The following is a 20,841-nucleotide window of genomic DNA, read 5'->3' on the forward strand; positions in this document are numbered from 1 at the left end:
GCCTATATACCTTATGATTGTTTCTTTTTTTTTCTTTGGATGGTTTCAAGTACTTCAGAAGCTATATCATTTGTGGATCCTCAAAATGTATGTTGTATATTCATTTCCGAGATATATTTAAAAAATAAAATACAAAGAGTATGCACTTGATTTCATAAAATTTGTTGTTGGCCACGTACATTTTAAGTGCATGTTTGCGATTTCTCTGTAATAGAGATAAAATGGCCCGAAATGCCTCATCCTATGATTGGTGCTCCTGGCCCCGAAGCGACTCGGTGGCGGACACTAGCCGGGATCACTACCGCCGCTCCGGCGGCCGATCTACACCAGAGATACCAAGGGGAGAGTGAAACAGAGAGAGACGGCTAAGAGAGAGAGAGAGAGAGAGAGAGAGGTCAAGGCAGATATGTCAAGGCAAACAGTGTTGTATGGAGCTGCACAGCCCGAACTTAAACCGGAGTTTCTGGCGGATCTTGTTCGAATTTGTGGGTCCGAACAACTTCCAATGTTAGTCGGGGGTGATTTCAATATCATTCGAAGGAGAGAGGAGAAGAATAATGATAACTTTGATGGGAGATGGTCCTTTATGTTCAATACTATTATTGAGAGTTTGGACCTGAGGGAGATAGAACTTTCTGGTAGAAAGTTTACTTGGGCTAATGCGTTGCCAAACCCGACATATGAAAAGCTTGATCGAGTTCTCGCCAGCGTGGAGTGGGAACAGAAGTTCCCTCTTGTGACGGTACAAGCTTTAACGCGGGGAATATCCGATCACACACCACTGTTTGTGGACTCCGGGGAGTCCAACTATGTGGGAAACAAAAACACCTTCTCTTTCGAGATGGCCTGGTTCGAACGTGAAGGGTTCTTAGACCTCGTTGCCAGGGAATGGGCTAAGGGTGTCGGAGGTACGACGGCGGTCGAGCGTTGGCAGAATATAATTAGACATTTAAGAAGTTTCTTACGGGGGTGGGCTAAGCACCTAAGTGGGATGTATAAGATTGAGAAGGATAGACTCCTTTCTCTTATACAGGCCCTAGATACTAAAGCCGAATCTACGATTTTGCTGCCTGCTGAGCTCCAGGTTAAACATGAGGCTGAGAAGAGGTTGAAAGAACTTCTCCGTGAGGAAGAGTTGAAGTGGGCGTTGCGCGCTAAGGTCCGCAAAGTGGTTCAAGGGGACGCTAATACTCAATTCTTTCACCTCATTGCTAATGGCAAGCACCGTAAGAAACGAATCTTCCAACTTGAGCAAGATGAGGGTACTATTGTTGGGCAGGATAATCTAAAAACTTACATCACCGAGTATTATAGGCAGTTATTTGGACCACCAGAGGTTAATTGTGTAATCTTGGATGAGTCTCGGACTGAGGATGTTCCCCAACTATCAGCTGACGAAAATGATATCTTGCTAGCCCCATTTACGGAGAAGGAAGTGTTTGATGCTATTGCACAAATGGACAACAATAAGGCTCCCGGTCCGGATGGGTTTCCGGCGGAGTTTTATAAAAGGTGCTGGCAGATTATTAAGGGGGATCTGTTACCTATGTTTCACGATCTTTTCTCTGGACAGCTTCAATTATTTCAGTTGAATTTTGGAACTATCACATTGCTCCCTAAGAAAACGGAGGCTGTGCGAATTGAGCAATTCAGGCCAATTTGCCTTCTCAATGTTAGTTTCAAAATCTTTACCAAGGTCGGGACGAACAGGCTCTCACAGATTGCGCTTTCTATGGTGCAACAATCCCAAACTGCTTTCATGCCGGACAGAAACATCCTCGAAGGGGTGGTTGTCCTTCATGAAACGCTCCATGAAATTCACTCTAAAAAATTAGATGGGGTAATTTTTAAGGTGGATTTTGAGAAGGCGTATGATAAGGTCAAGTGGCCGTTCCTTCAACAGGCATTGCGTATGAAAGGTTTTGATGAGGCTTGGCGCCATCAGGTAGAATCCTTTACGCAAAAAGGGAGTGTGGGTATTAAAGTCAATGATGATATAGGTCATTACTTCCAGACTCATAAGGGCCTCAGGCAAGGAGATCCAATGTCCCCCGTCTTGTTTAAAATCGTGGTGGATATGTTAGCAATTTTGATCGGAAGGGCTAAGGACCATAGTCAAGTGGGTGGGTTGGTACCTCATCTGGTTGATGGAGGTGTATCCATCCTTCAATACGCTGATGATACAATCATCTTCATGGAGCATGATTTGGCAAAGGCGAGAAATATGAAGTTGTTGTTATGCCTCTTTGAACAATTATCGGGGTTAAAGATTAATTTTCATAAGAGCGAATTGTTCTGCTTTGGTAGGGCCAAAGACGAACAGGACTCCTATAGGCAATTGTTTGGGTGCGAGTTGGGAAGTTTGCCCTTCTCCTACCTTGGCATTCCGATTCATCATCGTAGGCTAACAAACAGAGAGTGGAAGTGTATCGAGGATCGATTTGAAAAGAAACTGAGCTGCTGGAAAGGTAAGCTCATGTCATATGGAGGCCGGTTAATCTTGATAAACTCGGTGCTCATGAGTATGCCTATGTTCCTCTTATCGTTCTTTGAGGTTCCAGTGGGAGTGAGGAAAAGACTGGACTTCTATCGATCACGCTTCTTTTGGCAGGGTGATGAGCTTAAAAGAAAATACCGGCTTGCTAAGTGGGATATTATCTGTCGACCCAAAGACCAAGGCGGCCTTGGCATTGAGAATCTTGAAGTTAAGAACAGATGCCTTCTTAGTAAGTGGTTGTGGAAGCTCGCTAGCGGTTCGGAAGCTATGTGGGCGCAAATCATTCGCAGCAAGTACCTCCAGACTAGGACGTTGTCCCAGGTAACAGTTAGGCCGATGGACTCGCCTTTCTGGAAAGGGCTCCTGAAAGTCAAACAATTAATGTTCAATAGGACAAAAGTTGTCATTGGCAATGGGGCCACTACACGTTTCTGGGAGGACACTTGGCTGGGCGACTCACCCCTGGCCATTCAATATCCGTCTTTATATCGTATTGCTCAACGACGTGTGGTGTTCGTGGCAACGGTATTTCAATCTATCCCCTTAATATTCAGTTTAGACGGTCTTTAGCGGGCAATCGTTGGGAGATTTGGCTCCAGTTAGTTAGGAGACTAATGGAGGTTCAACTTTCTGACCAACCGGATAAATTACGCTGGAAGTTGACTACGTCTGGAGTATTTACAGTGAGGTCAATGTACATTGATGTTATTAATACAAGCTCCATTCCAACTTCCAAGAGTGTCTGGGATGTCAAAGTTCCTTTGAAAATAAAAGTGTTTATGTGGTTTGTTCATAAACAAGTTATTCTAACAAAGGACAACTTAATAAAGCGTAATTAGACAGGACCTGCTAGGTGTAGTTTCTGTGATCGAGATGAGACAATTAAACATCTCTTTTTTGATTGCCCGCTGGCCAAGGTTCTTTGGCAGACGGTCCACATTGCTTTTAATATTACTCCACCGAATACTGTTAATGCTTTATTTGGGAATTGGCTATATGGGATTGACTCTACAATAGCAAGACATATTCGGGTTGGAGTCTGTGCTTTAATGTGGACCATCTGGCTGTGTAGAAATGATTTGGTTTTTAACAGAACATCACGAATTCATTTTTTGCAGGTTATCTTCCGAGCTACGGCGTTGATCCGTTCATGGTCATTACTCACTCCGATGGAGGCCAGGGAGCATTTGGTTACTGGGTCTATCCGGTGGGAGATGGTTGCTCGGGATATCTTCAACCGGTTTGGATGGCGGTCATGTAATAGGATAGGCAATTAGTTTTCCTATCTCTTTAGCCAGCCGGTTGTGGCTCTTTTATTGGCTAGTTAGTGTTTCTAGCCTTCTGTGCTCTGTGTGGGCTGCTTTTTATTGTTTTCAGTTTGAGAATATGGAACTTTGTACGCACATTTTGTTGCTTAGTTAATAAGATGGTTGTATGCATCACTCTTGATGCACAGGCCGGGGAGTCCCCCCTTTTCCAAAAAAAAAGGCAGATATGTTCCACAGAACCAATGTGGAGGAACCGCTAGGGCTTGGAGACATCAGGTAACGGATGAAAGGGACGATCCGCTCATGGGCAGCCGGGGTGAGGAAAGGAGTCGGGAATCAACAGGAATCATGAGAGGAAAAGAATCTACAGGTCGCTCAGGTGGCGGATCAAATCAGAGCAAAGCTGCAGCTACAGAGAAGATCTTTTAGACATGTTTCAGTTTTCAAAATACATTATAACATAATTTTAATATATGTTTTGTTTTTTATGTTTATTCAAAACATTTTAAATACGAGTTAAACTTTTTTAATGTCACAAACAATTTGTTAATGTTATCAACAATTTTTAATTGAAGTTAATAGTTGTTTTACACTGCATTAACTTTTTTCAATTTCGGTCTTTTTTTAAAATGATAGCTTTAAATTCTGTTATTTTTGTATTTAGAATATTTTTCAAAAATATAAACAAATATAAATAAATAAACGAACGAACGAACGAATGGAAATTGAAAGAAACAGTAGACTCGCTACTAGGCCGGCCCACTATATGTGTCCTTTACGCGACGCTGCCTTCCACCTTGCATTAAGCCAGGTATAGGCACACCCTCCCACCCCTCATCCACGCTGACATGTTTTCTTTGAAATGGCATGCATTCGCACAGAAAATCACAACAAAATTGTGCCTTTTGATCGAGTATGGCCCATGCCACATATATGTGTTAGCAAGCAGACCTATCTTACCTGACGGAGTGACATTCAAGTCTTCACAAGTGTGATTTTATGTTCTTGAACCCTGTTTTTCTAAAAAGAGGCAGGTGGGTGTGGGTATACGCATTTTTTTTGTTAGCTAAGTGTGCGATGAGTGTTAATCAAGTCATTTAAGAGCCGCCTTATCACCGTTTATCACGCGAGGGCATATGCCATAAAATCATGTGATCATTCAATTTACATGCTTTGTCTACCCTTCTTAAAGGAAAGGAAAAAGATGAATCAAAAACTTCATACAATGAGTAGCTCAATGTCAATTACATGAGGAACAGTAGAAATCTCATGACCATGATGTCCAACTTATAAATACTCCCGTTCAGATCTAGCTTGTTCAAAGACTTGGTCTCAAATGTCAAATCAACCAACCAAGAACTCTGGAATATTGGAGAAAAACAATAGATGAGGAGCTATCCGAGCAATTCAAGTACTAATCCCATACATTGTACTACAGTAATCTCATCTGAATTCAGTCAAATTTCTCGTACTTATTGATTTATTTGCACTTGTAGCCGCGGTGTTGGGGTTGGAGGAAGCCCCTCCTATGCATGCCCGCGCGATGGAGAAGACCTGTGATCCGTCCGGCATGACCTTTTTGCTTATGGTGGCGCTGGCGTGTTGGATACTACGAGGCACGATGTCCCCACCTTTGCCAAGCAGGTTGAGACTTTTAGAAAGATGGTCAAGGACGGGACCATTACAGAGAAACGATTGAGCCGCTATGTAACGCTCCTATCCTTCTCCAATAATCACTATGCAAGCACCGACGTCATTGGACTAAGTAGCCCTAACGATGTGAGTAGCTGAGCCGGCATAGTAGAAGAATGCATGCATGTAACATTTTGAGCAATTAATATGTGTGTGTTGTTAAATCGTGATCCAAATTATACCGTGTTGGACTAGACATAGTACAACCGGTGTGGGCCTTTGTGTTGACGTCGACGCGTACGAGTACAACTCGTTTACTTGTCCTTCAAGGACTCTCCTGTATTACCCTTTTATATACCCCATGTAGTCGCACCTAAAGACGGTCGGTCGTCTCGTGCATGTAATACTCCTCCTCATAGTGATTGCGCCTTCGTGCGTCCGTGGTTTTCTCCCGCAAGGGTTTCCACGTAAATATCCGAGTATCTCGTGTCTCATTTTATTCTCGTTATTATCTAACAAGTGGTATACAGAGCAAGGTTTACAGATACGAGATTTTTGAGACGAGAGAGGGTTCCCGTGTGCGCCGGCGCACACGTCTAGCGATTCGTTGATCCGTGTGCAGATCGATTTCTGCTGCTGCCGAGACCGAGCCTATTTCGCTGATTGGACTCTTCAAATCGCGAGGTGATTTGCCGCAACTGCTCAACGCCTCCACGTACAGGCTCCAAGTACCGAGGCTCGATCCATCGAGTCGGCGTGTTCTACTCCAGGTGAAGACAAGATCCATCGGTGGTACTGCATGTACTGCTTCACAGGTTACAAGGCCGATTTATTTTTTGGAGTAGACTACCCACAGTGGGAGTAACATAGATAGTAACATCACACATATCTAAATAAAGTAGATGACGTGGCAAATAATAAATGAAGAAAGAGAGAAAAGTAGTAACATAGCTAGTTACTAGTAGTATGAGTAACATCACACATATCAAGGCAAGATGTGTCTATAGGCTAATAAATGAAGTGTTAATGTTACCACACATATGTTACTCCCCAATATAGAGGTAGTAACATAGACTAGTAGCATAGGCATGTTACTAGTCTATGTTACTACCCATTGTGGCTAGTTGTACTATTCACCTGAAGCTACGTACCTGATCGGCTAGTACTCTATACTAGTTTGCTCTTTCACCGCTAATTGCTATATCCACCCAAAGACATACCAGGTGCTATTTACCCTATTCCGTTTGATCCGCATATTAATTCTGTCAAGAATTTTTCTATCGGCTTGTACTACTTTGTGTACACAGATTTATTTACTCATGGCCTCCATGAAGTACGATTTTCCGCTGCTGGACCATGACACAAGGTTTACCCTATGGCAAGTCAAGATGCGGGCGTTGTTGGCACAGTCAGATTATGATGAAGCACTAGATAGTTTTGGAAAGAATAGATTCAGGACTGGACTGATGAGGGGAAAAGAATTGATTGTAAGGCTTTGTCAAAAATTCAACTCCATTTGCATAATAATATTTTGCAGGAAGTTTTGAGCGAGAAAACTGTCGCCGCTCTATGGTTAAAGCTGGAAGGGATTTGCATGACTAAAGATCTCACCGGCAAGATGCATTTGAAGCAAAAAATTATTCCTTCATAGGTTACCCGAGGGAGGTAATGTTTTGAATCATATTTCTGAATTTAAAGAGATCGTATCCGATCTAGCTGCAATGGAGGTTAAGTATGAAGAGGAAGATATTGCCTTAATGTTACTTTGTTCACTGCCAAGTTCTTATACCGATTTTAGAGACACCATATTATACAGTCATGATACTCTCACACTTAATGGAGTTTATGAAGCTTTGAACTCTAAGGAGAAGATGAAATTAATGGTGCCTCATGATGGTTCAAGTTCATCCCAAGTCGAGGGATTATCTGTTCGTGGCAGGACAAAGGATAAGAACTCACATAATGGAAACAGAGGCAAAAGTAAGAATGGCTACAGGGGCCGGTCGCAATCCAAAGACAAGAAGTATTGCAGATATTGCAAGAGAGAGGGGCATGACATCTCAAAGTGTTTCAAGTTGCAGAATAAAGAAAAGAGGAAAGGTAACAAACAAGGTGAAAATTCTGCTAACGTTGCTCGTGATGATAGTTCTGATGATGCTCTTGTCGTTTTTGCTGGATGTGCTGAGACCAATGATGAGTGGGCACTTGACACCGCATGCACTTTTCATATGTGTCCACATAGAGATTAATTTAATACTTTTGATTCCACTACTGTTGTCGGTTCCGTTTTGGGTTTTGATAATTCACCACGCAAGATTGAAGGCGTAGGTTCTATTCGAATCAAGATGTTTGATGGCATAATCAGAACTTTGATAGATGTTCGGTATATTCCGAAGATGAAGAGAAATCTTATCTCTGTTAGTGCCCTTGATGCAAAGGGGTACAAGTATTTAGGTGGAGATAGTGTTTTGAAGGTCACCAAAGGCTCCCTTGTTATGATGAAAGGTGACTTAAGTTCAACCAATGGTCTTTATTACCTTCGAGGTTCTACCGTTTCAGGTAACGCTACTCCAACTATTTCAAAGAATTCTGATTGTGATGCTGCTAACCTTTGGCATATGCGTCTTGGACATATGAGTGAACTTGGTTTGGCAGAGCTAAATAAGAGAGGTCTTCTTATTGGATATGAACCTGGTAAATTGAAATTTTGTGAGCATTGTATCTTCGGCAAGCACAAGAGGGTGAAGTTCAACACTTTGACTCATACAACCGAAGGTATTCTTGATTATGTCCATTCTGATTTATGGGGACCATCTCGCAAGAAGTCACTAGGTGGTGCTAGTTACATGCTGACTATTTTCGAGAAAAGTTTGGCCTTATTTCTTGAAGCATAAATATGAAGCATTCTCAGTTTTTAAGGAGTGGAAGATTATGATTGAAAGGCAGACTTAAAAGAAGGTAAAAATACTTTGCACTAATAATGGTATGGAATTCTGTTCTAAGCAATTTAAGAATTATTGTAAGTCTGAAGGCATTGTCAGACATTACACCGTTCCTTATACTCCTCAACAAAATGGTGTTGCTGAGCGTATGAACAGGACCATTATTTCCAGAGCTTGTTACATGTTGTCCAATGCAGGTTTGCATAGGCGTTTTTGGGCCGAGGCCGCTTCCACTACTTGTTATCTCATTAACCGTTCACCGTCTATTGCTCTTAATAAGAAAACTCCAATTGAGGTATGGCCTGGTTCACCTGCTGATTATTCACAATTGAGAGTTTTTGGTTGCACTGCTTATGCTCATGTTGATAATGGAAAATTGGAGCCTAGGGTTGTTAAGTGCATCTTTCTTGGTTATAAGTCTGGTGTTAAAAGTTTTAAATTTTGGAATCCTGAAACCCAGAAGGTTGTTATTGGCAGAAATGTTATCTTTAATGAATCTGCTATGTTACATGATGTTTCATCTACTAATGTTCCCGTTGAGAGTGAACATCAGCCTATTGTTCAGGAGCCTACTGTTCAGATGGAGCATGTTATTGATTCAGGTGATACATCTGGTAATGAAATTGTTGATGCACATGATGACCCCGTCGTTAATGATGATAATGTCACTCCCACTCCAAATCAGCCTATTGTTCCGCCTAGTTGGAATCTCGCACGTGACAGAGTTAGACGGGGCATTAATAAACCTGACAGGTTAATTGAAGAGTGCAATATTGTTTATTTTGCTTTATCTGTTGCAGAAGAAATTGAAGGTAATGCTGAGCATTCTTCATATTCCGAGGCTATTATTTCTGGTGATAGTAGTAAGTGGATGACTGCTATTGCTATGCAAGATGAGATGGAATCACTTGAAAAGAATGTCACTTGGGATTTAGTAAGATTACCTAGAGAGAAGAAACCTATTCGTTGCAAGTGGGTTTTCAAGAGGAAAGAAGGTGTTTCTCCTAATGATGAGACAAGATATAAAGCAAGGTTAGTTACTAAAGGTTACAGTCAGATTCCAGGTATTGACTATAACAAAGTCTTTTCTCCTATTGTGAAGCATAGCTCTATTTGCACTTTACTCAGCATTGTTGCTATGCATGATCTTGAGCTTGAACAATTGGATTTTAAAACCGCATTTTTACATGGAGAATTAGAAGAGGATATTTATATGGAACAACCTGAAGATTTTGTTATTCCTGGAAAAGAAAAGCTTGTATGTAAGTTAAAGAAATCTCTGTATGGATTGAAGCAATCCCCTAGACAGTGGTACACGAGATTTGACACCTTTATACTCTCTCAAGGTTTCAAAAGGTCTAATTATGATAGTTATGTTTATTTGAAAACTGGCAATGGTTCAACTATTTATTTGCTCCTTTATGTTGATGATATGCTAATTGCTGCAAAGAGTATGTCAGATATTAATGAACTAAAGAAGCAATTGTGTAATGAATTTGAGATGAAGGATTTGCGTGCAGCAAAGAAAATACTTGGCATGGAAATATCCAGAGATAGACCATCTGGAAAAGTATATCTAAGTCAGAAGGGATATATTGATAAAATATTCGTCGTTTTAATATGCATAATGCCAAGACGGTGAGTACTCCATTAGCTGCACACTTCAAATTATCACCAGCTTTATGTCCTAAGTCAGATGCAGATATTGAGTACATGTCTAGAGTTCCCTATTCGAGTGCAGTTGGTTCACTTATGTATGCCATGGTTTGTTCTTGTCCGGATTTATCTTATGCATTGAGTGTTGTCAGTAGATACATGGCTAATCCTGGAAAAGAGCATTGGAAAACAGTTCAGCGGATTTTTAGATACATGCGTGGTACTTCTAATGCTTATTTACAGTTTGGGAAAACTGGAAATGGACTTGTTGGTTTTGTTGATTCTGATTTTGCTGGTGATTTGGATAAGAGAAGATCACTCACACATTATGTTTTCACCATTTGTGGTTGTGCTGTGAGTTGGAGAGCAACTTTGCAGTCTATTGTGGCTTGCTCCACTACTAATGCCAAGTATATGGCTATTTCCGAGGCACACAAAGAAGCTATCTGGTTGAGAGGTTTGTACACTGAGCTTTGTGGAGATTCATCTTGCCCTACCATATTTTCTAATAGTCAAAGTGCCATATATCTTACAAAGAATCCAATGTATCATGAGAGGACAAAGCACATTGATGTTAGATTTCATTATATTCGAGATGTTGTTGTTGAAGGAAATTTGAAGGTATGAAAGATAAGTACTCATGATAATCCTGCTGATATAATGACAAAGTCAGTTCCGACCAATAAGTTTGAGCTTTGCTCAGGCTTAGTTGGTATTTCTCACTAGTCCTATGGACTTTGACGCACAAGGTGTTTATGCTGATTTGGATGGAGTTATTTACTTTCATCGACTACTCGAGGGAATTTGGATCAAGGTGGAGATAGTTAAATTGTGATCCAAATTATTCCGTGTTGGACTAGACGTAGTACAACCGGTGTGGGAGTTTGCGTTGACGTTGACGCGTACGAGTACAACTTGTTTACTTGTCCTCTAAGGACTCTCATGTATTGCCCTCTTATATACCTCATGTAGTCGCACCCAAGGTTGTCAGAATTGCGATTCTGTTGTACGATTCTACGACTTTACGATCCAAATTAAACCCTTTGATTCTACGATTTTGGTTCATAGAATCTATGTTTCTACGATCCTAATAGTGAAGATTCTATGATTTGCGATTCTACCATCGGAGCTCCGATCCGATTCAAGATCATGATTCTGACAACCTTGGTCGCACCTAAAGACGTCTAGTCGTCTCGTGCTTGTAATACTCCTCGTCATAGTGAATGCGCTTTCGTGCGTCCGTGGTTTTCTCCCCCAAGGGTTTTCACGTAAAAATCTGTATCTCTCGTGTCTCATTTTATTCTCATTATTATCTAACATGTGTATATCTTACTAACTTAGTTTTCATGTATGCTTCGCATGACAATGCTTATATTGGGAAGGTGACCAATGAGACTGCAACCAATGTGGAGCAGTTGCAGAAGATTGGGGTGAGAAAGGTTCTTGTGAACAACTTACACCGTGTCGGTTGCACATCATCACAAACGCAAACGAACAACTACACGGCGTGAGATATCTTTGGATACTTGGGTGCATCCATCCATAATAGTAAGTTGAAACAATTGACCGAGTCAAAGAAAAATGTCCATATTGTCTATACACTCCCTTCACTAATATTGTGGATCATGGACCAGGTATGTGTGAACATGCATACACAAGTGTCGTATTATTTTAAAATTTGTAATCTAATTAGATGAGATTTGATGGTGTGTTTAATTTACTTCATATGAACATTTTTATTTGATTTACATTAATATAGGTAAGGGCTTAGAGCTATCCAAGCAATTTAAGCGCAAGTTGTCCCCGTGTTGCGACAGCTTGGATGCAAACAGCAAGGCGAGTCATCATCGAAGCTTTTTTACACTGTGTGCGACAAGTCAACTAATTTTTTCTACTGGGACGACAAGCACCCGACGCATGCAGGGTGGGAGGTAATGATGAAGCAGCTCGAAAAGCCTTTGAAAGAGTTTATAGATCAAGACTAGCTTAGGCTCCATATGATCCAGACTAGCAATTCATAGAGCCATTTATACATGGTGCCTATATACCTTATGATTGTTTCTTTTTTTCTTTGGATGGTTTCAAGTACTTCAGAAGCTATATCATTTGTGGATCCTCAAAATGTATGTTGTATATTCATTTCCGAGATATATTTAAAAAATAAAATATAGAGCATATGCACTTGATTTCATAAAAAAAATTGCTGGCCGCGTACATTTTAAGTGCATGTTTGACATTTCTCTGTAATAGAGATAAAATGGCCCGAAACGCCTCATCCCATGATTGGTGCTCCTGGCCCCGAAGCGACTCGGTGGCGGACACCAGCCAGGATCACACCAGAGATACCAAGGGGAGAGTGAGAACGAGAGAGACAACTGAGAGAGAGAGAGAGATAGAGAGAGGGAGAGAGAGAGAGAGAGAGAGAGAGAGAGGTCAAGACAGGTATGTTCCAGAGAACCAATGTGGAGGATCCACTAGGGCTTGGAGACATCAGGTAACGGATGAAAGGGACGATCCGCTCGTGGGCAGTCGGGAATCAGCAGGAATCATGAGAGGAAAAGAATCTACGGGTCGCTCAGGTGGCGGATCAAATCAGAGAAAAGCTGCAACTACAGAGAAGATCTTTTAGACATGTTTCAGTTTTCAAAATACATTATGACATAATTTTAATATATGTGTTGTTTTTTATATTTATTCAAAACATTTTTAATACGAGTTGAACTTTTTTAATGTCAGAAACAATTTTGTTAATGTTATCAATATTTTTTAATTGAAGTTAACAGTTTTTTTACACTGCATTAACATTTTTTCAATTTTGATATTTTTTTAAAATGATAGCTTTAAATTCTGGAATTTTTGTATTTAGAATATTTTTCAAAAATATAAAAATATATAAATAAATAAAGAATGAATCAATGGAAATTGAAAGAAATAGTAGACTCGCTACTAGGCCGGCCCACTATATGTGTCCTTTACGCGACGCTGTCTTCCACCTTGCATTAAGCCAGGTATAGGCACACCCTCCCACCCCTCATCCACGTTGACATGTTTTCTTTGGAATGGCATGCATTCGCGCAGAAAATCACAACAAAATTGTGCCTTTCGATTGAGTATGGCCCATGCCACATATATGTGTCAGCAAGCGGACCTATTTTACCTGACGGAGCGACACTCAAGTCTTCACAAGTGTGATTTTATGTTCTTGAACCCTGTTTTTCTAAAAAGAGGCAGGTGGGTGTGGGTATACCATTTTTTTGTTAACTAAGTGTGCGATGAGTGTTAATCAAGTCATTTAAGAGCCGCCTTATCACCGTTTATCACCCGAGGGCATATGCCATAAAATCATGTGATCATTCAATTTCCATGCTTCGTCTACCCTTCTTAAAGGACAAGAAAAAAGATGAACCGAAAACTTCAAGCAATGATTAGCTCAATGTCAATTACATGAGGAACAGTAGAAATCTCATGACCATGATGTTACTCCCGTTCAGGTCTAGCTTGTTCAAAGACTTGCTCTCAAATGTCAAATCAACCAACCAAGAACTCTGAAATATTGGAGAAAAACAAAAGATGAGGAGCTATCCGAGCAATTCAAGCGCAAGATGTCATTGTGCTGCGAGAGTATGGATCCAGAGGGTGCATCAATCCATAATAGTAACTTCAAACAAGTGATGGAGTCAAAAGAATCTCCACATTGTCGACCTATACACCGCCTTCGCTAATATTGTGAATCATGGACCAAGTATGTGTGAACATGCATGCACAAGTGTCTTATTATTTTAAAATTTGTAATATAATTAGATGAGATTTGATGGTGTGTTTGAATTACTTCTATGAACATTTTTATTTGATGTATATTAATATAGGTAAGGGCTCGGAGCTATCCAAACAATTTAAGCGCAAGTTGTCCCCGTGCTGCCAGACCTTAGATTCAAAGGGCTACTATGGACATCATCGGAGCTTTTTTACACTGTGTGCGGCAAGTCAAATAATTTTTTCTACTAGGACGACATGCACCCAACGCATGCAGGGTGCGAGACTGTGATGAAGCAGCTCGAAAAGCCTTTGAAATAGTTTATAGATTAAGACTAGCTTAGGTTCCATATGATCCGGACTAGCAATTCATAGAGCCATTCATACATGGTGCATATATACCTTATGATGAAGCAGCTCGAAAAGCCTTTGAAAGAGTTTATAGATTAAGACTAGCTTAGGCTCCATATGATCCAGACTAGCAATTCATAGAGCCATTCATACATGGTGCCTATATACCTTATGATAGTTTCTTTCTTTTTTCTTTGGATGGTTTCAAGTACTTTAGAGGCTATATCATTTCTGGATTCTCAAAATGTATGTTATATATTCATTTTCGAGATATATTTACATCTTGTTATGTGGAAATTATCTTAGAAGTGGTAATGTCTTTTATCTGCCACGTATGTGTACACAAAGATGTGGTTTAGCTTTTCGGAAATTCTGCTAAAAACAGAACAATGCTTGGAACTTCAACCCAATTGGCCTCGTTGGGTTTCCTCAAAAAATAGTGAGCATATCCGTTCACCTCAACGGCGCGGGCAAAGTAGCCTCCTGCCGCCTCCTACCGAAGTCACTATAGGAGACCGGCGGGGTGCCACCATTGTGGCGGGGAGGGTCTCCCTTGCCCATTGATAGACATTGATCGAGAGATTTCCTTTTTTAACGAGAGTCGTGCATGACAGGAGACTGTAGTGAGGAAATCATGTAATACGGGAGCGAGGCAGCAGATCGAGCTGGACCTTCTATTTCTTGACGGGCTCTTCTGGCCCATTACAACTGCAAGGTTGATGATAATGGCCCAGGCTTCATCATATACATTGTTGCCCCCATATCACAAGAGACACATCCAATCGGCTCCAGCCCATTCTACCGTTCTAAAAAAAAAGCGGCCCTTTGTCACCACAGAATTTGGTGTTCTTGTCCATCAAGAGAAATATATCTCACTTATAGCGAGAGTAACACCGTTTTCTTTTTTGTTTCTTTTGCTTTTTTCTTTTGGTTTTCTTTATTTCTTCCCCGGTTTCCTTCAGATTTTTCTGTTTTGCTTGTTTTTCATTAGTTTTCTGTGTTTCTTTCTTGGTTCATATTGATTTTTTCTTTTATTAGTTTCCTTATTTTTATTTCTTGGTTTCCACTGAGTTTTTTCTTTTCTTTTTATTTTTGTTTACTTCTATTTTTTCTTTGGTTTTCTTTGTTTTTTTCTCGGTTTTCTTTGTGTTTTGCCGGTTTCCATTGTTTCCATTCTTAGAACGGGAACATTTTTATACAAAATTAACATTTTGCAAATACATGAAACATTTTCATATACATCTGAAACATTTTTTATGTACACGTTGAACATTTTCTAAATAAGTGATTTTTTTCAATATATGTTTTGATGTGTATTTTCTTGTTCATACACATTATACATTTTTATATAGATATCCAAAAAAATTATACCCCTCTAACATTTTTCAAATACATGATGAACATTTAAAAAATATATTTTCATGTAAACTATCTTTCATACATGATGTATATTGTTCTTATACATCAAGGACATTTTTATATACACTTTAACATTATTCAAATGCATGATCACCTTTTTTTGAAATATTTTTTTTTCATGTCTACTTGTTTCCATACATATTGTACTTTTTTTTCTTAGGCAAGGAATATTTTTCTGAACATGCTTAACATTTTTAAATACATGATTAACATATTTTAAATGTATGTTTTTGATTGTTTTAGGCATTAGTTTCTTAGGATTTTGGGCTGTTCATCATCTTAACTTCGGCGGTGACGATGAGCGGTGGCGATGACGGCGTCGACTAATAAATCTTCAGATCCTTCCCCAACGAGGCAATCCACTTTTGGGGTGGATTTGGAAACCAGTCTGTTTAAGCAAGGATGGTGCGGCGATGGCGGCATCCTCGTGGTGGACCTGTGTCCTCGGGCTCCGCCATTGTGACGGTGTTTGCTCTAGCGCCGGCTCGGAGCTTGGGAGGTAGTCCAGGAGCGGATGCAGATTGTGGTTTGCATCGGTGGCATCTGAAAGATGGTGGATCATGTGCTGGGTTTGTGGTTCGTGGCAGGTAGGTATGGTTTCCTCCTCCAACGTCTTAGTTGGGTGGTGGTGCCAGATCTGGAGTTCGATGGCGTATCTGGGGTGTTGCCCCGGTCTGATTCGTTCAACGGCAATGGCTTCATCTTTATTGGCGAGCCACCTTGGAGGTCCGCAAAGCTGCATATCAGTGATGGAGCCGCATCGAGCTCGGGTGTGGAGGTCATCCGTCATTTTCTCCTTTGGTGGTTGCTATGGTGGTGCGAGAGGCACGTGACGGGCGTTGGTGTCAAGCTCAGAGGATTCTTCAGTCGAGAGCGGACGTCCTACACGCAGCGTCAGCTGAACACATCTATCTAGCCGCTCATGCATGCGAGGTGAGCTGCACATTAAGAGCAACTCTAGCCGCGCCCCCAACAGGCCCTCCCCAGGCGTTTTTGCCGCGCCAGCGCCCAAAAATCGGCCCAGTCGCGCCCCCAGGAGCCCGTTTTTTGCCGGTTTGGGCCGAAACTGGCGCCGGCGGACCCAGGCCGAACCTGGCGCACTGGGGGGCGCCCGGGGGCATCGGGGCGAGGCATTTTGGCATGAAAGCGGATGGGCCCGCCGAGCCAGCGACATGCCACTTCGTCGCCCTCATCGCCTCGTTTCCCGCGGGAATCAATGCGAAGGTTGCCGCGCTGCCACGCCGATCACCTCCATTGATGCCTCACGGGTGGCGCAGTGAACACGCCGCGGCGCGTGTCCAGCCATGCGTCGCCCGGCATGCAGCCCGTCGCCACCCAACCACGGCTATAAAAGGGCGGCCTCCGCGGCGATGGACACCGCAACTCTCATTACCCCCTCCCCCGTCGTAGAAAGGAGCTCTCCCCCCTTCCCGCTGATGAGAAAGATGGACAAGAGGTACCTAGGCGACGACGTGGCGGCGAACAGCTTCGGCCGCCGCCACCTTCAAGAGGCGGAGGCGCGGCTGCCGTACGAGGCGGAGTACCCGGCGCCTCCAGACATGCGGGTGTCGGGGGCGTGGAGGCTGAGCGTCAGTGGCGTCCTGGTGCCACCGGTGCCCGAAGGGGCGGCACAGCGGGCCGAGATCGCCCGCATCCACTCGTACCTGACGGAGGAGCACCAGAACGAGCCGTGCTACGCCGTCGACAGCCACACCCTCTGGACCATGTACTTCCAGCGCCGCCGCGAGGAGCAGATCGCTTCCACAAACAACGTCATCCCGCGAGGCCGCCTCAACGCCGACGGGCGGCGCGAGTGGTGGGGCGTTCCAGGCTGCACCCTCGAGGCCATCCTCGATCACACCAAGTGCGGCAATGTGTCGCGCCTCGAGTACCCGCCGTGGCCGTCCTTCTCTCGCCGCCGTGGCAGCTTCTGGACGCCGCGGCGGATGGAGTCGGGGTCGTCCTCTTCGTTGGGCTCCTGCTCGCCCGCCGTGCTCTGCCCCATCAAACCCGAGCCGGAGGAGACGTCGCTCGGGCGCCGCACCCGCAGCGGCGCCCTCGTCATCAACGAGGGTGCCCGACCCTCCCCGCGTGGTTACCGCCTGGTCCGGCCGAAGCCGGAGCCAGGGCTGCTCCCGGTGAAGCCGGAGCACGTCGAGATGGTAGCCCCCGACGACGAGTCCGCCCTCAAGTGGGCGAAGGAGGACTATGTCCGGGAGCAGGTGTGTCGGCAGCGCCGGGCATACGCGGAGCTCCAGGCCAGGCGCCGCGGTCGCGAGGAGGGCGGCGTCATCGTCCTCGACAGCGACGGGGAGGACGAGGCCGGGCCGTCCAGCGCGCCACCGCGCCTCGGCAACCCGGGTCAGGGCTGCAGCAAGGACGGCGCCGGCCCAAGCCAGCTGCGCGACGACGACGACGACGACGATGGCAATGGTGGTGACTACACCCGCTTCTACAGGCTTCTCGGCATGTAGACGACGGCGACAGCGACCGCAGTGGGGGCTAGGCGTAGTTTGGCGTAGTTTAGGCGTAGTTCAGGCGAGGACCAGGCGTAGTTTGCATGTGTTCGTGTTTTTGTACAAATTTCAATAAAGTTTCGCTAATTGCGTGTAAAAATCACTGAGTTTGCATACACTTTGTACGAAAGTCGCCGAACTCGGGGCGACCTGTGGGCCGACGACTGGGAGCTAGGTCGCCCCTAGAGGCCAAACTAGCGCCGGTTCGCTCCCGGCGGCCCGGAGGGCCGAACGGCTGGAGATGCTCTAACTTTGGTTGAAATGAGAAAAGGTAAGATACATCGGTCCATACTTGCGAATACCCGTGTCCACGTAGGCCCGATGGGCTCGTCGCCCGTACACATCTGACGCAAAGTACCTGCTGCATGGGGGATCTGCATTTAATTTGGGTGTTGCAGGCGCGTGGTTAGGGGTTGGGTTTTGGGATGGAAGCCACTACTCTGACACGCTGTCGAGGCGCTTTTTGACCTCGCGGCCGCTGTCAATTATGCCAGTGCACGCCTTGATCTACAGATCCACACGGAAAGGACGCATAACAGCATGCGAGATGGGCTTGTTGTACTGTGCTCACAACGGAACTTGGGTCTGTTTGTGTTTGTGTGTCTGTGATGGACCCTGCCTACGATGGGGTTGTGTGGCTGTGTGCTGTGTTCCGTTATTACCTTGTTACTCTGTGCTTGATTGGTTGCTTTATTTATAAAGCGAGGCGAAAATCTTTATTTAACAACATGCGAGATTACCGTGTTAACTAAAAGTTAATTGCCAGATGAGATTAAATTAGTTCTCTCGCTCCCACTTTACGAACAAATCTACTCTCTTTCTGCTGAGGGCACAACATACATTTTTAACTAGCAATGTTTTATTCTGCATCTGGCTCTTCGGCGTCGTCGCGACCAGTACGCCCCTCTGCATCATCCATGCCTGCCGGCTGCCTTCGCAAGCACCACCAAGATCAATGGCAGTGGACGTGTCCCGACACGGCGAGCAGACGAGGAGCTCTGGGACATCTCGGCATAGCGGTGGTGGATCGGAACGACAAGAAACTTGTGCGTGGTGGAAAACAGATGTTGCCAGCGATGAGTACTGTCCTGCGGCGTGTAAGAATGATCGGTCCGGTTGCATGGGCTTTAAATGCATCTGGTAAAAAGAGTTTACGTTCTACAGTGCTCCCATGCAATGGTCATATTCTGTACCTTGTTTCAGACCATGCCGTGAGGGGGGTCCTTAGAATACGCATATACGCTACAGATTGCACTTCAATGTTTGGCTATACTCTAACTAGCCTGCAACGCTGGTTCGAATCGCGATGGTGTGCGCGCCGTTGATGCGCTGCGTGCAGATGCCACTACGTGCAGCAGCGATGTACTTCTTTTCTTCAGTTTTGTTTGCAATTTTACTTCTTGGATAGTGTTCCTGTGTGCAAAGACTAGCGTTCTGCTACCTTTTCAGTTTTATCAGGTCGGTACGTATGTGGCTTGCACTATGATTCTTATGATATAAATGAGACACGTTTTACCACGCAAAAAGTACATGAATACATTTTTTTAAATATGTTTTATTTTTAATATGTTTGTAAAACATTGTTAATACGTGTTAAATATTTTTCAATGTTACAAATATTTTTTAGTGTTATCAAAATTTTCAAAATTGAACTTAACAAAGAAATACATTGCTAGCATTTTTTCAAATTCATGATTTTTAAGAAAATTTGGATAGGTTTAAGTTGTCGAGTTTTTGTATTTAGAATATTTTTCAAAGAAAATATAAAAATGTAAAAAAATGAACGAACAAACATAAATAGAAAGAGACGGCCGGCTCACTACTGAGTCGGCCCACTATATGCGTCCTTAACACGACGCTGCCCTCCACCTCGCACTAAGCAACGTATAGGCACACCTTCCCGCCTGCCATCCACACTAACACATTTTCCTTCAAATGACTTGCATTCGCATGGGAAATCACAACTAAACTGGGCCTTCCAATTGAACACGGCCCATGCCACATATAACAAGTTTTGACGTGTATGTGTCAGCACGCGGACCTATCTCAACTGAGGGAGCGGCACTCAAGTCTTCACAGGTGTGATTTTATATTCTTAAACTTGTTTTTCCAGAAAGAGGCGGGTAGGTGTGGGTATATACTTTTTTTGTTAGCAAAGTGTGCAATGAGTGTTGATCAAGTCATTCAATAACCGTTTTATCATGGTTTTATTACGTGGGGTATATGCCGTAAAATCTTGTGATCATTCAATTTCCATGCTTTGTCTCCCTTTCCAAAAGGAGAAGAAAAGGATGAGTTGACAACTTCATGCAATGAGTAGTTCAATGTCAATTACATGAGGAACAGTAAGAATCTCATGACCATGATGTCCAACTTATAAATACTCCTGTTCAGGTCTAGCTTGCTCAAGACTTGCTCACGAATGCCAAATCAACCAACTGAGAACTCTGGAATATTGGAGAAAAACAAGAGATGAGGAGCTATCATTCAAAATAGGCCTTGCCGATGAGGAGCTGTCCAAACAATTCAATCGCAGGATGTTGTCGCCGTGCTGCGAGAGTTTGGATTCAAAGGGTTACTGCAGACAACAAGGCGAGTCTTCGTCGAAGCTTTGTCACACAGTGTGCGACAAGTCTAACAATCTTTTCTATTGTGGGACGACATGCACCCCACGGATGCAAGGTGGGGGGCAGTGATGAAGCAGCTGGAAAAGCCGTTGAGAGAGTTTATAGATCAAGAGTAGCTTAGGCTTCATATATCATCTTCATAGAACCTATATATCTTCCGATTGTTTCTTTTTTGCGCGT

General features: G+C 43.4%; 1 pseudogene; it reads left to right on the plus strand.

The window, feature by feature from the left end:
- The first annotated feature begins 841 nt into the window (after nucleotides 1-841).
- LOC123158133 (GDSL esterase/lipase At5g03610-like) lies at nucleotides 842-20,777 on the plus strand (annotated as a pseudogene).
- The last annotated feature ends 64 nt before the right edge of the window (nucleotides 20,778-20,841 follow it).

Source organism: Triticum aestivum, chromosome 7B (genome assembly GCF_018294505.1).
Source record: "Triticum aestivum cultivar Chinese Spring chromosome 7B, IWGSC CS RefSeq v2.1, whole genome shotgun sequence".
Classification (NCBI taxonomy): domain Eukaryota; kingdom Viridiplantae; phylum Streptophyta; class Magnoliopsida; order Poales; family Poaceae; genus Triticum; species Triticum aestivum.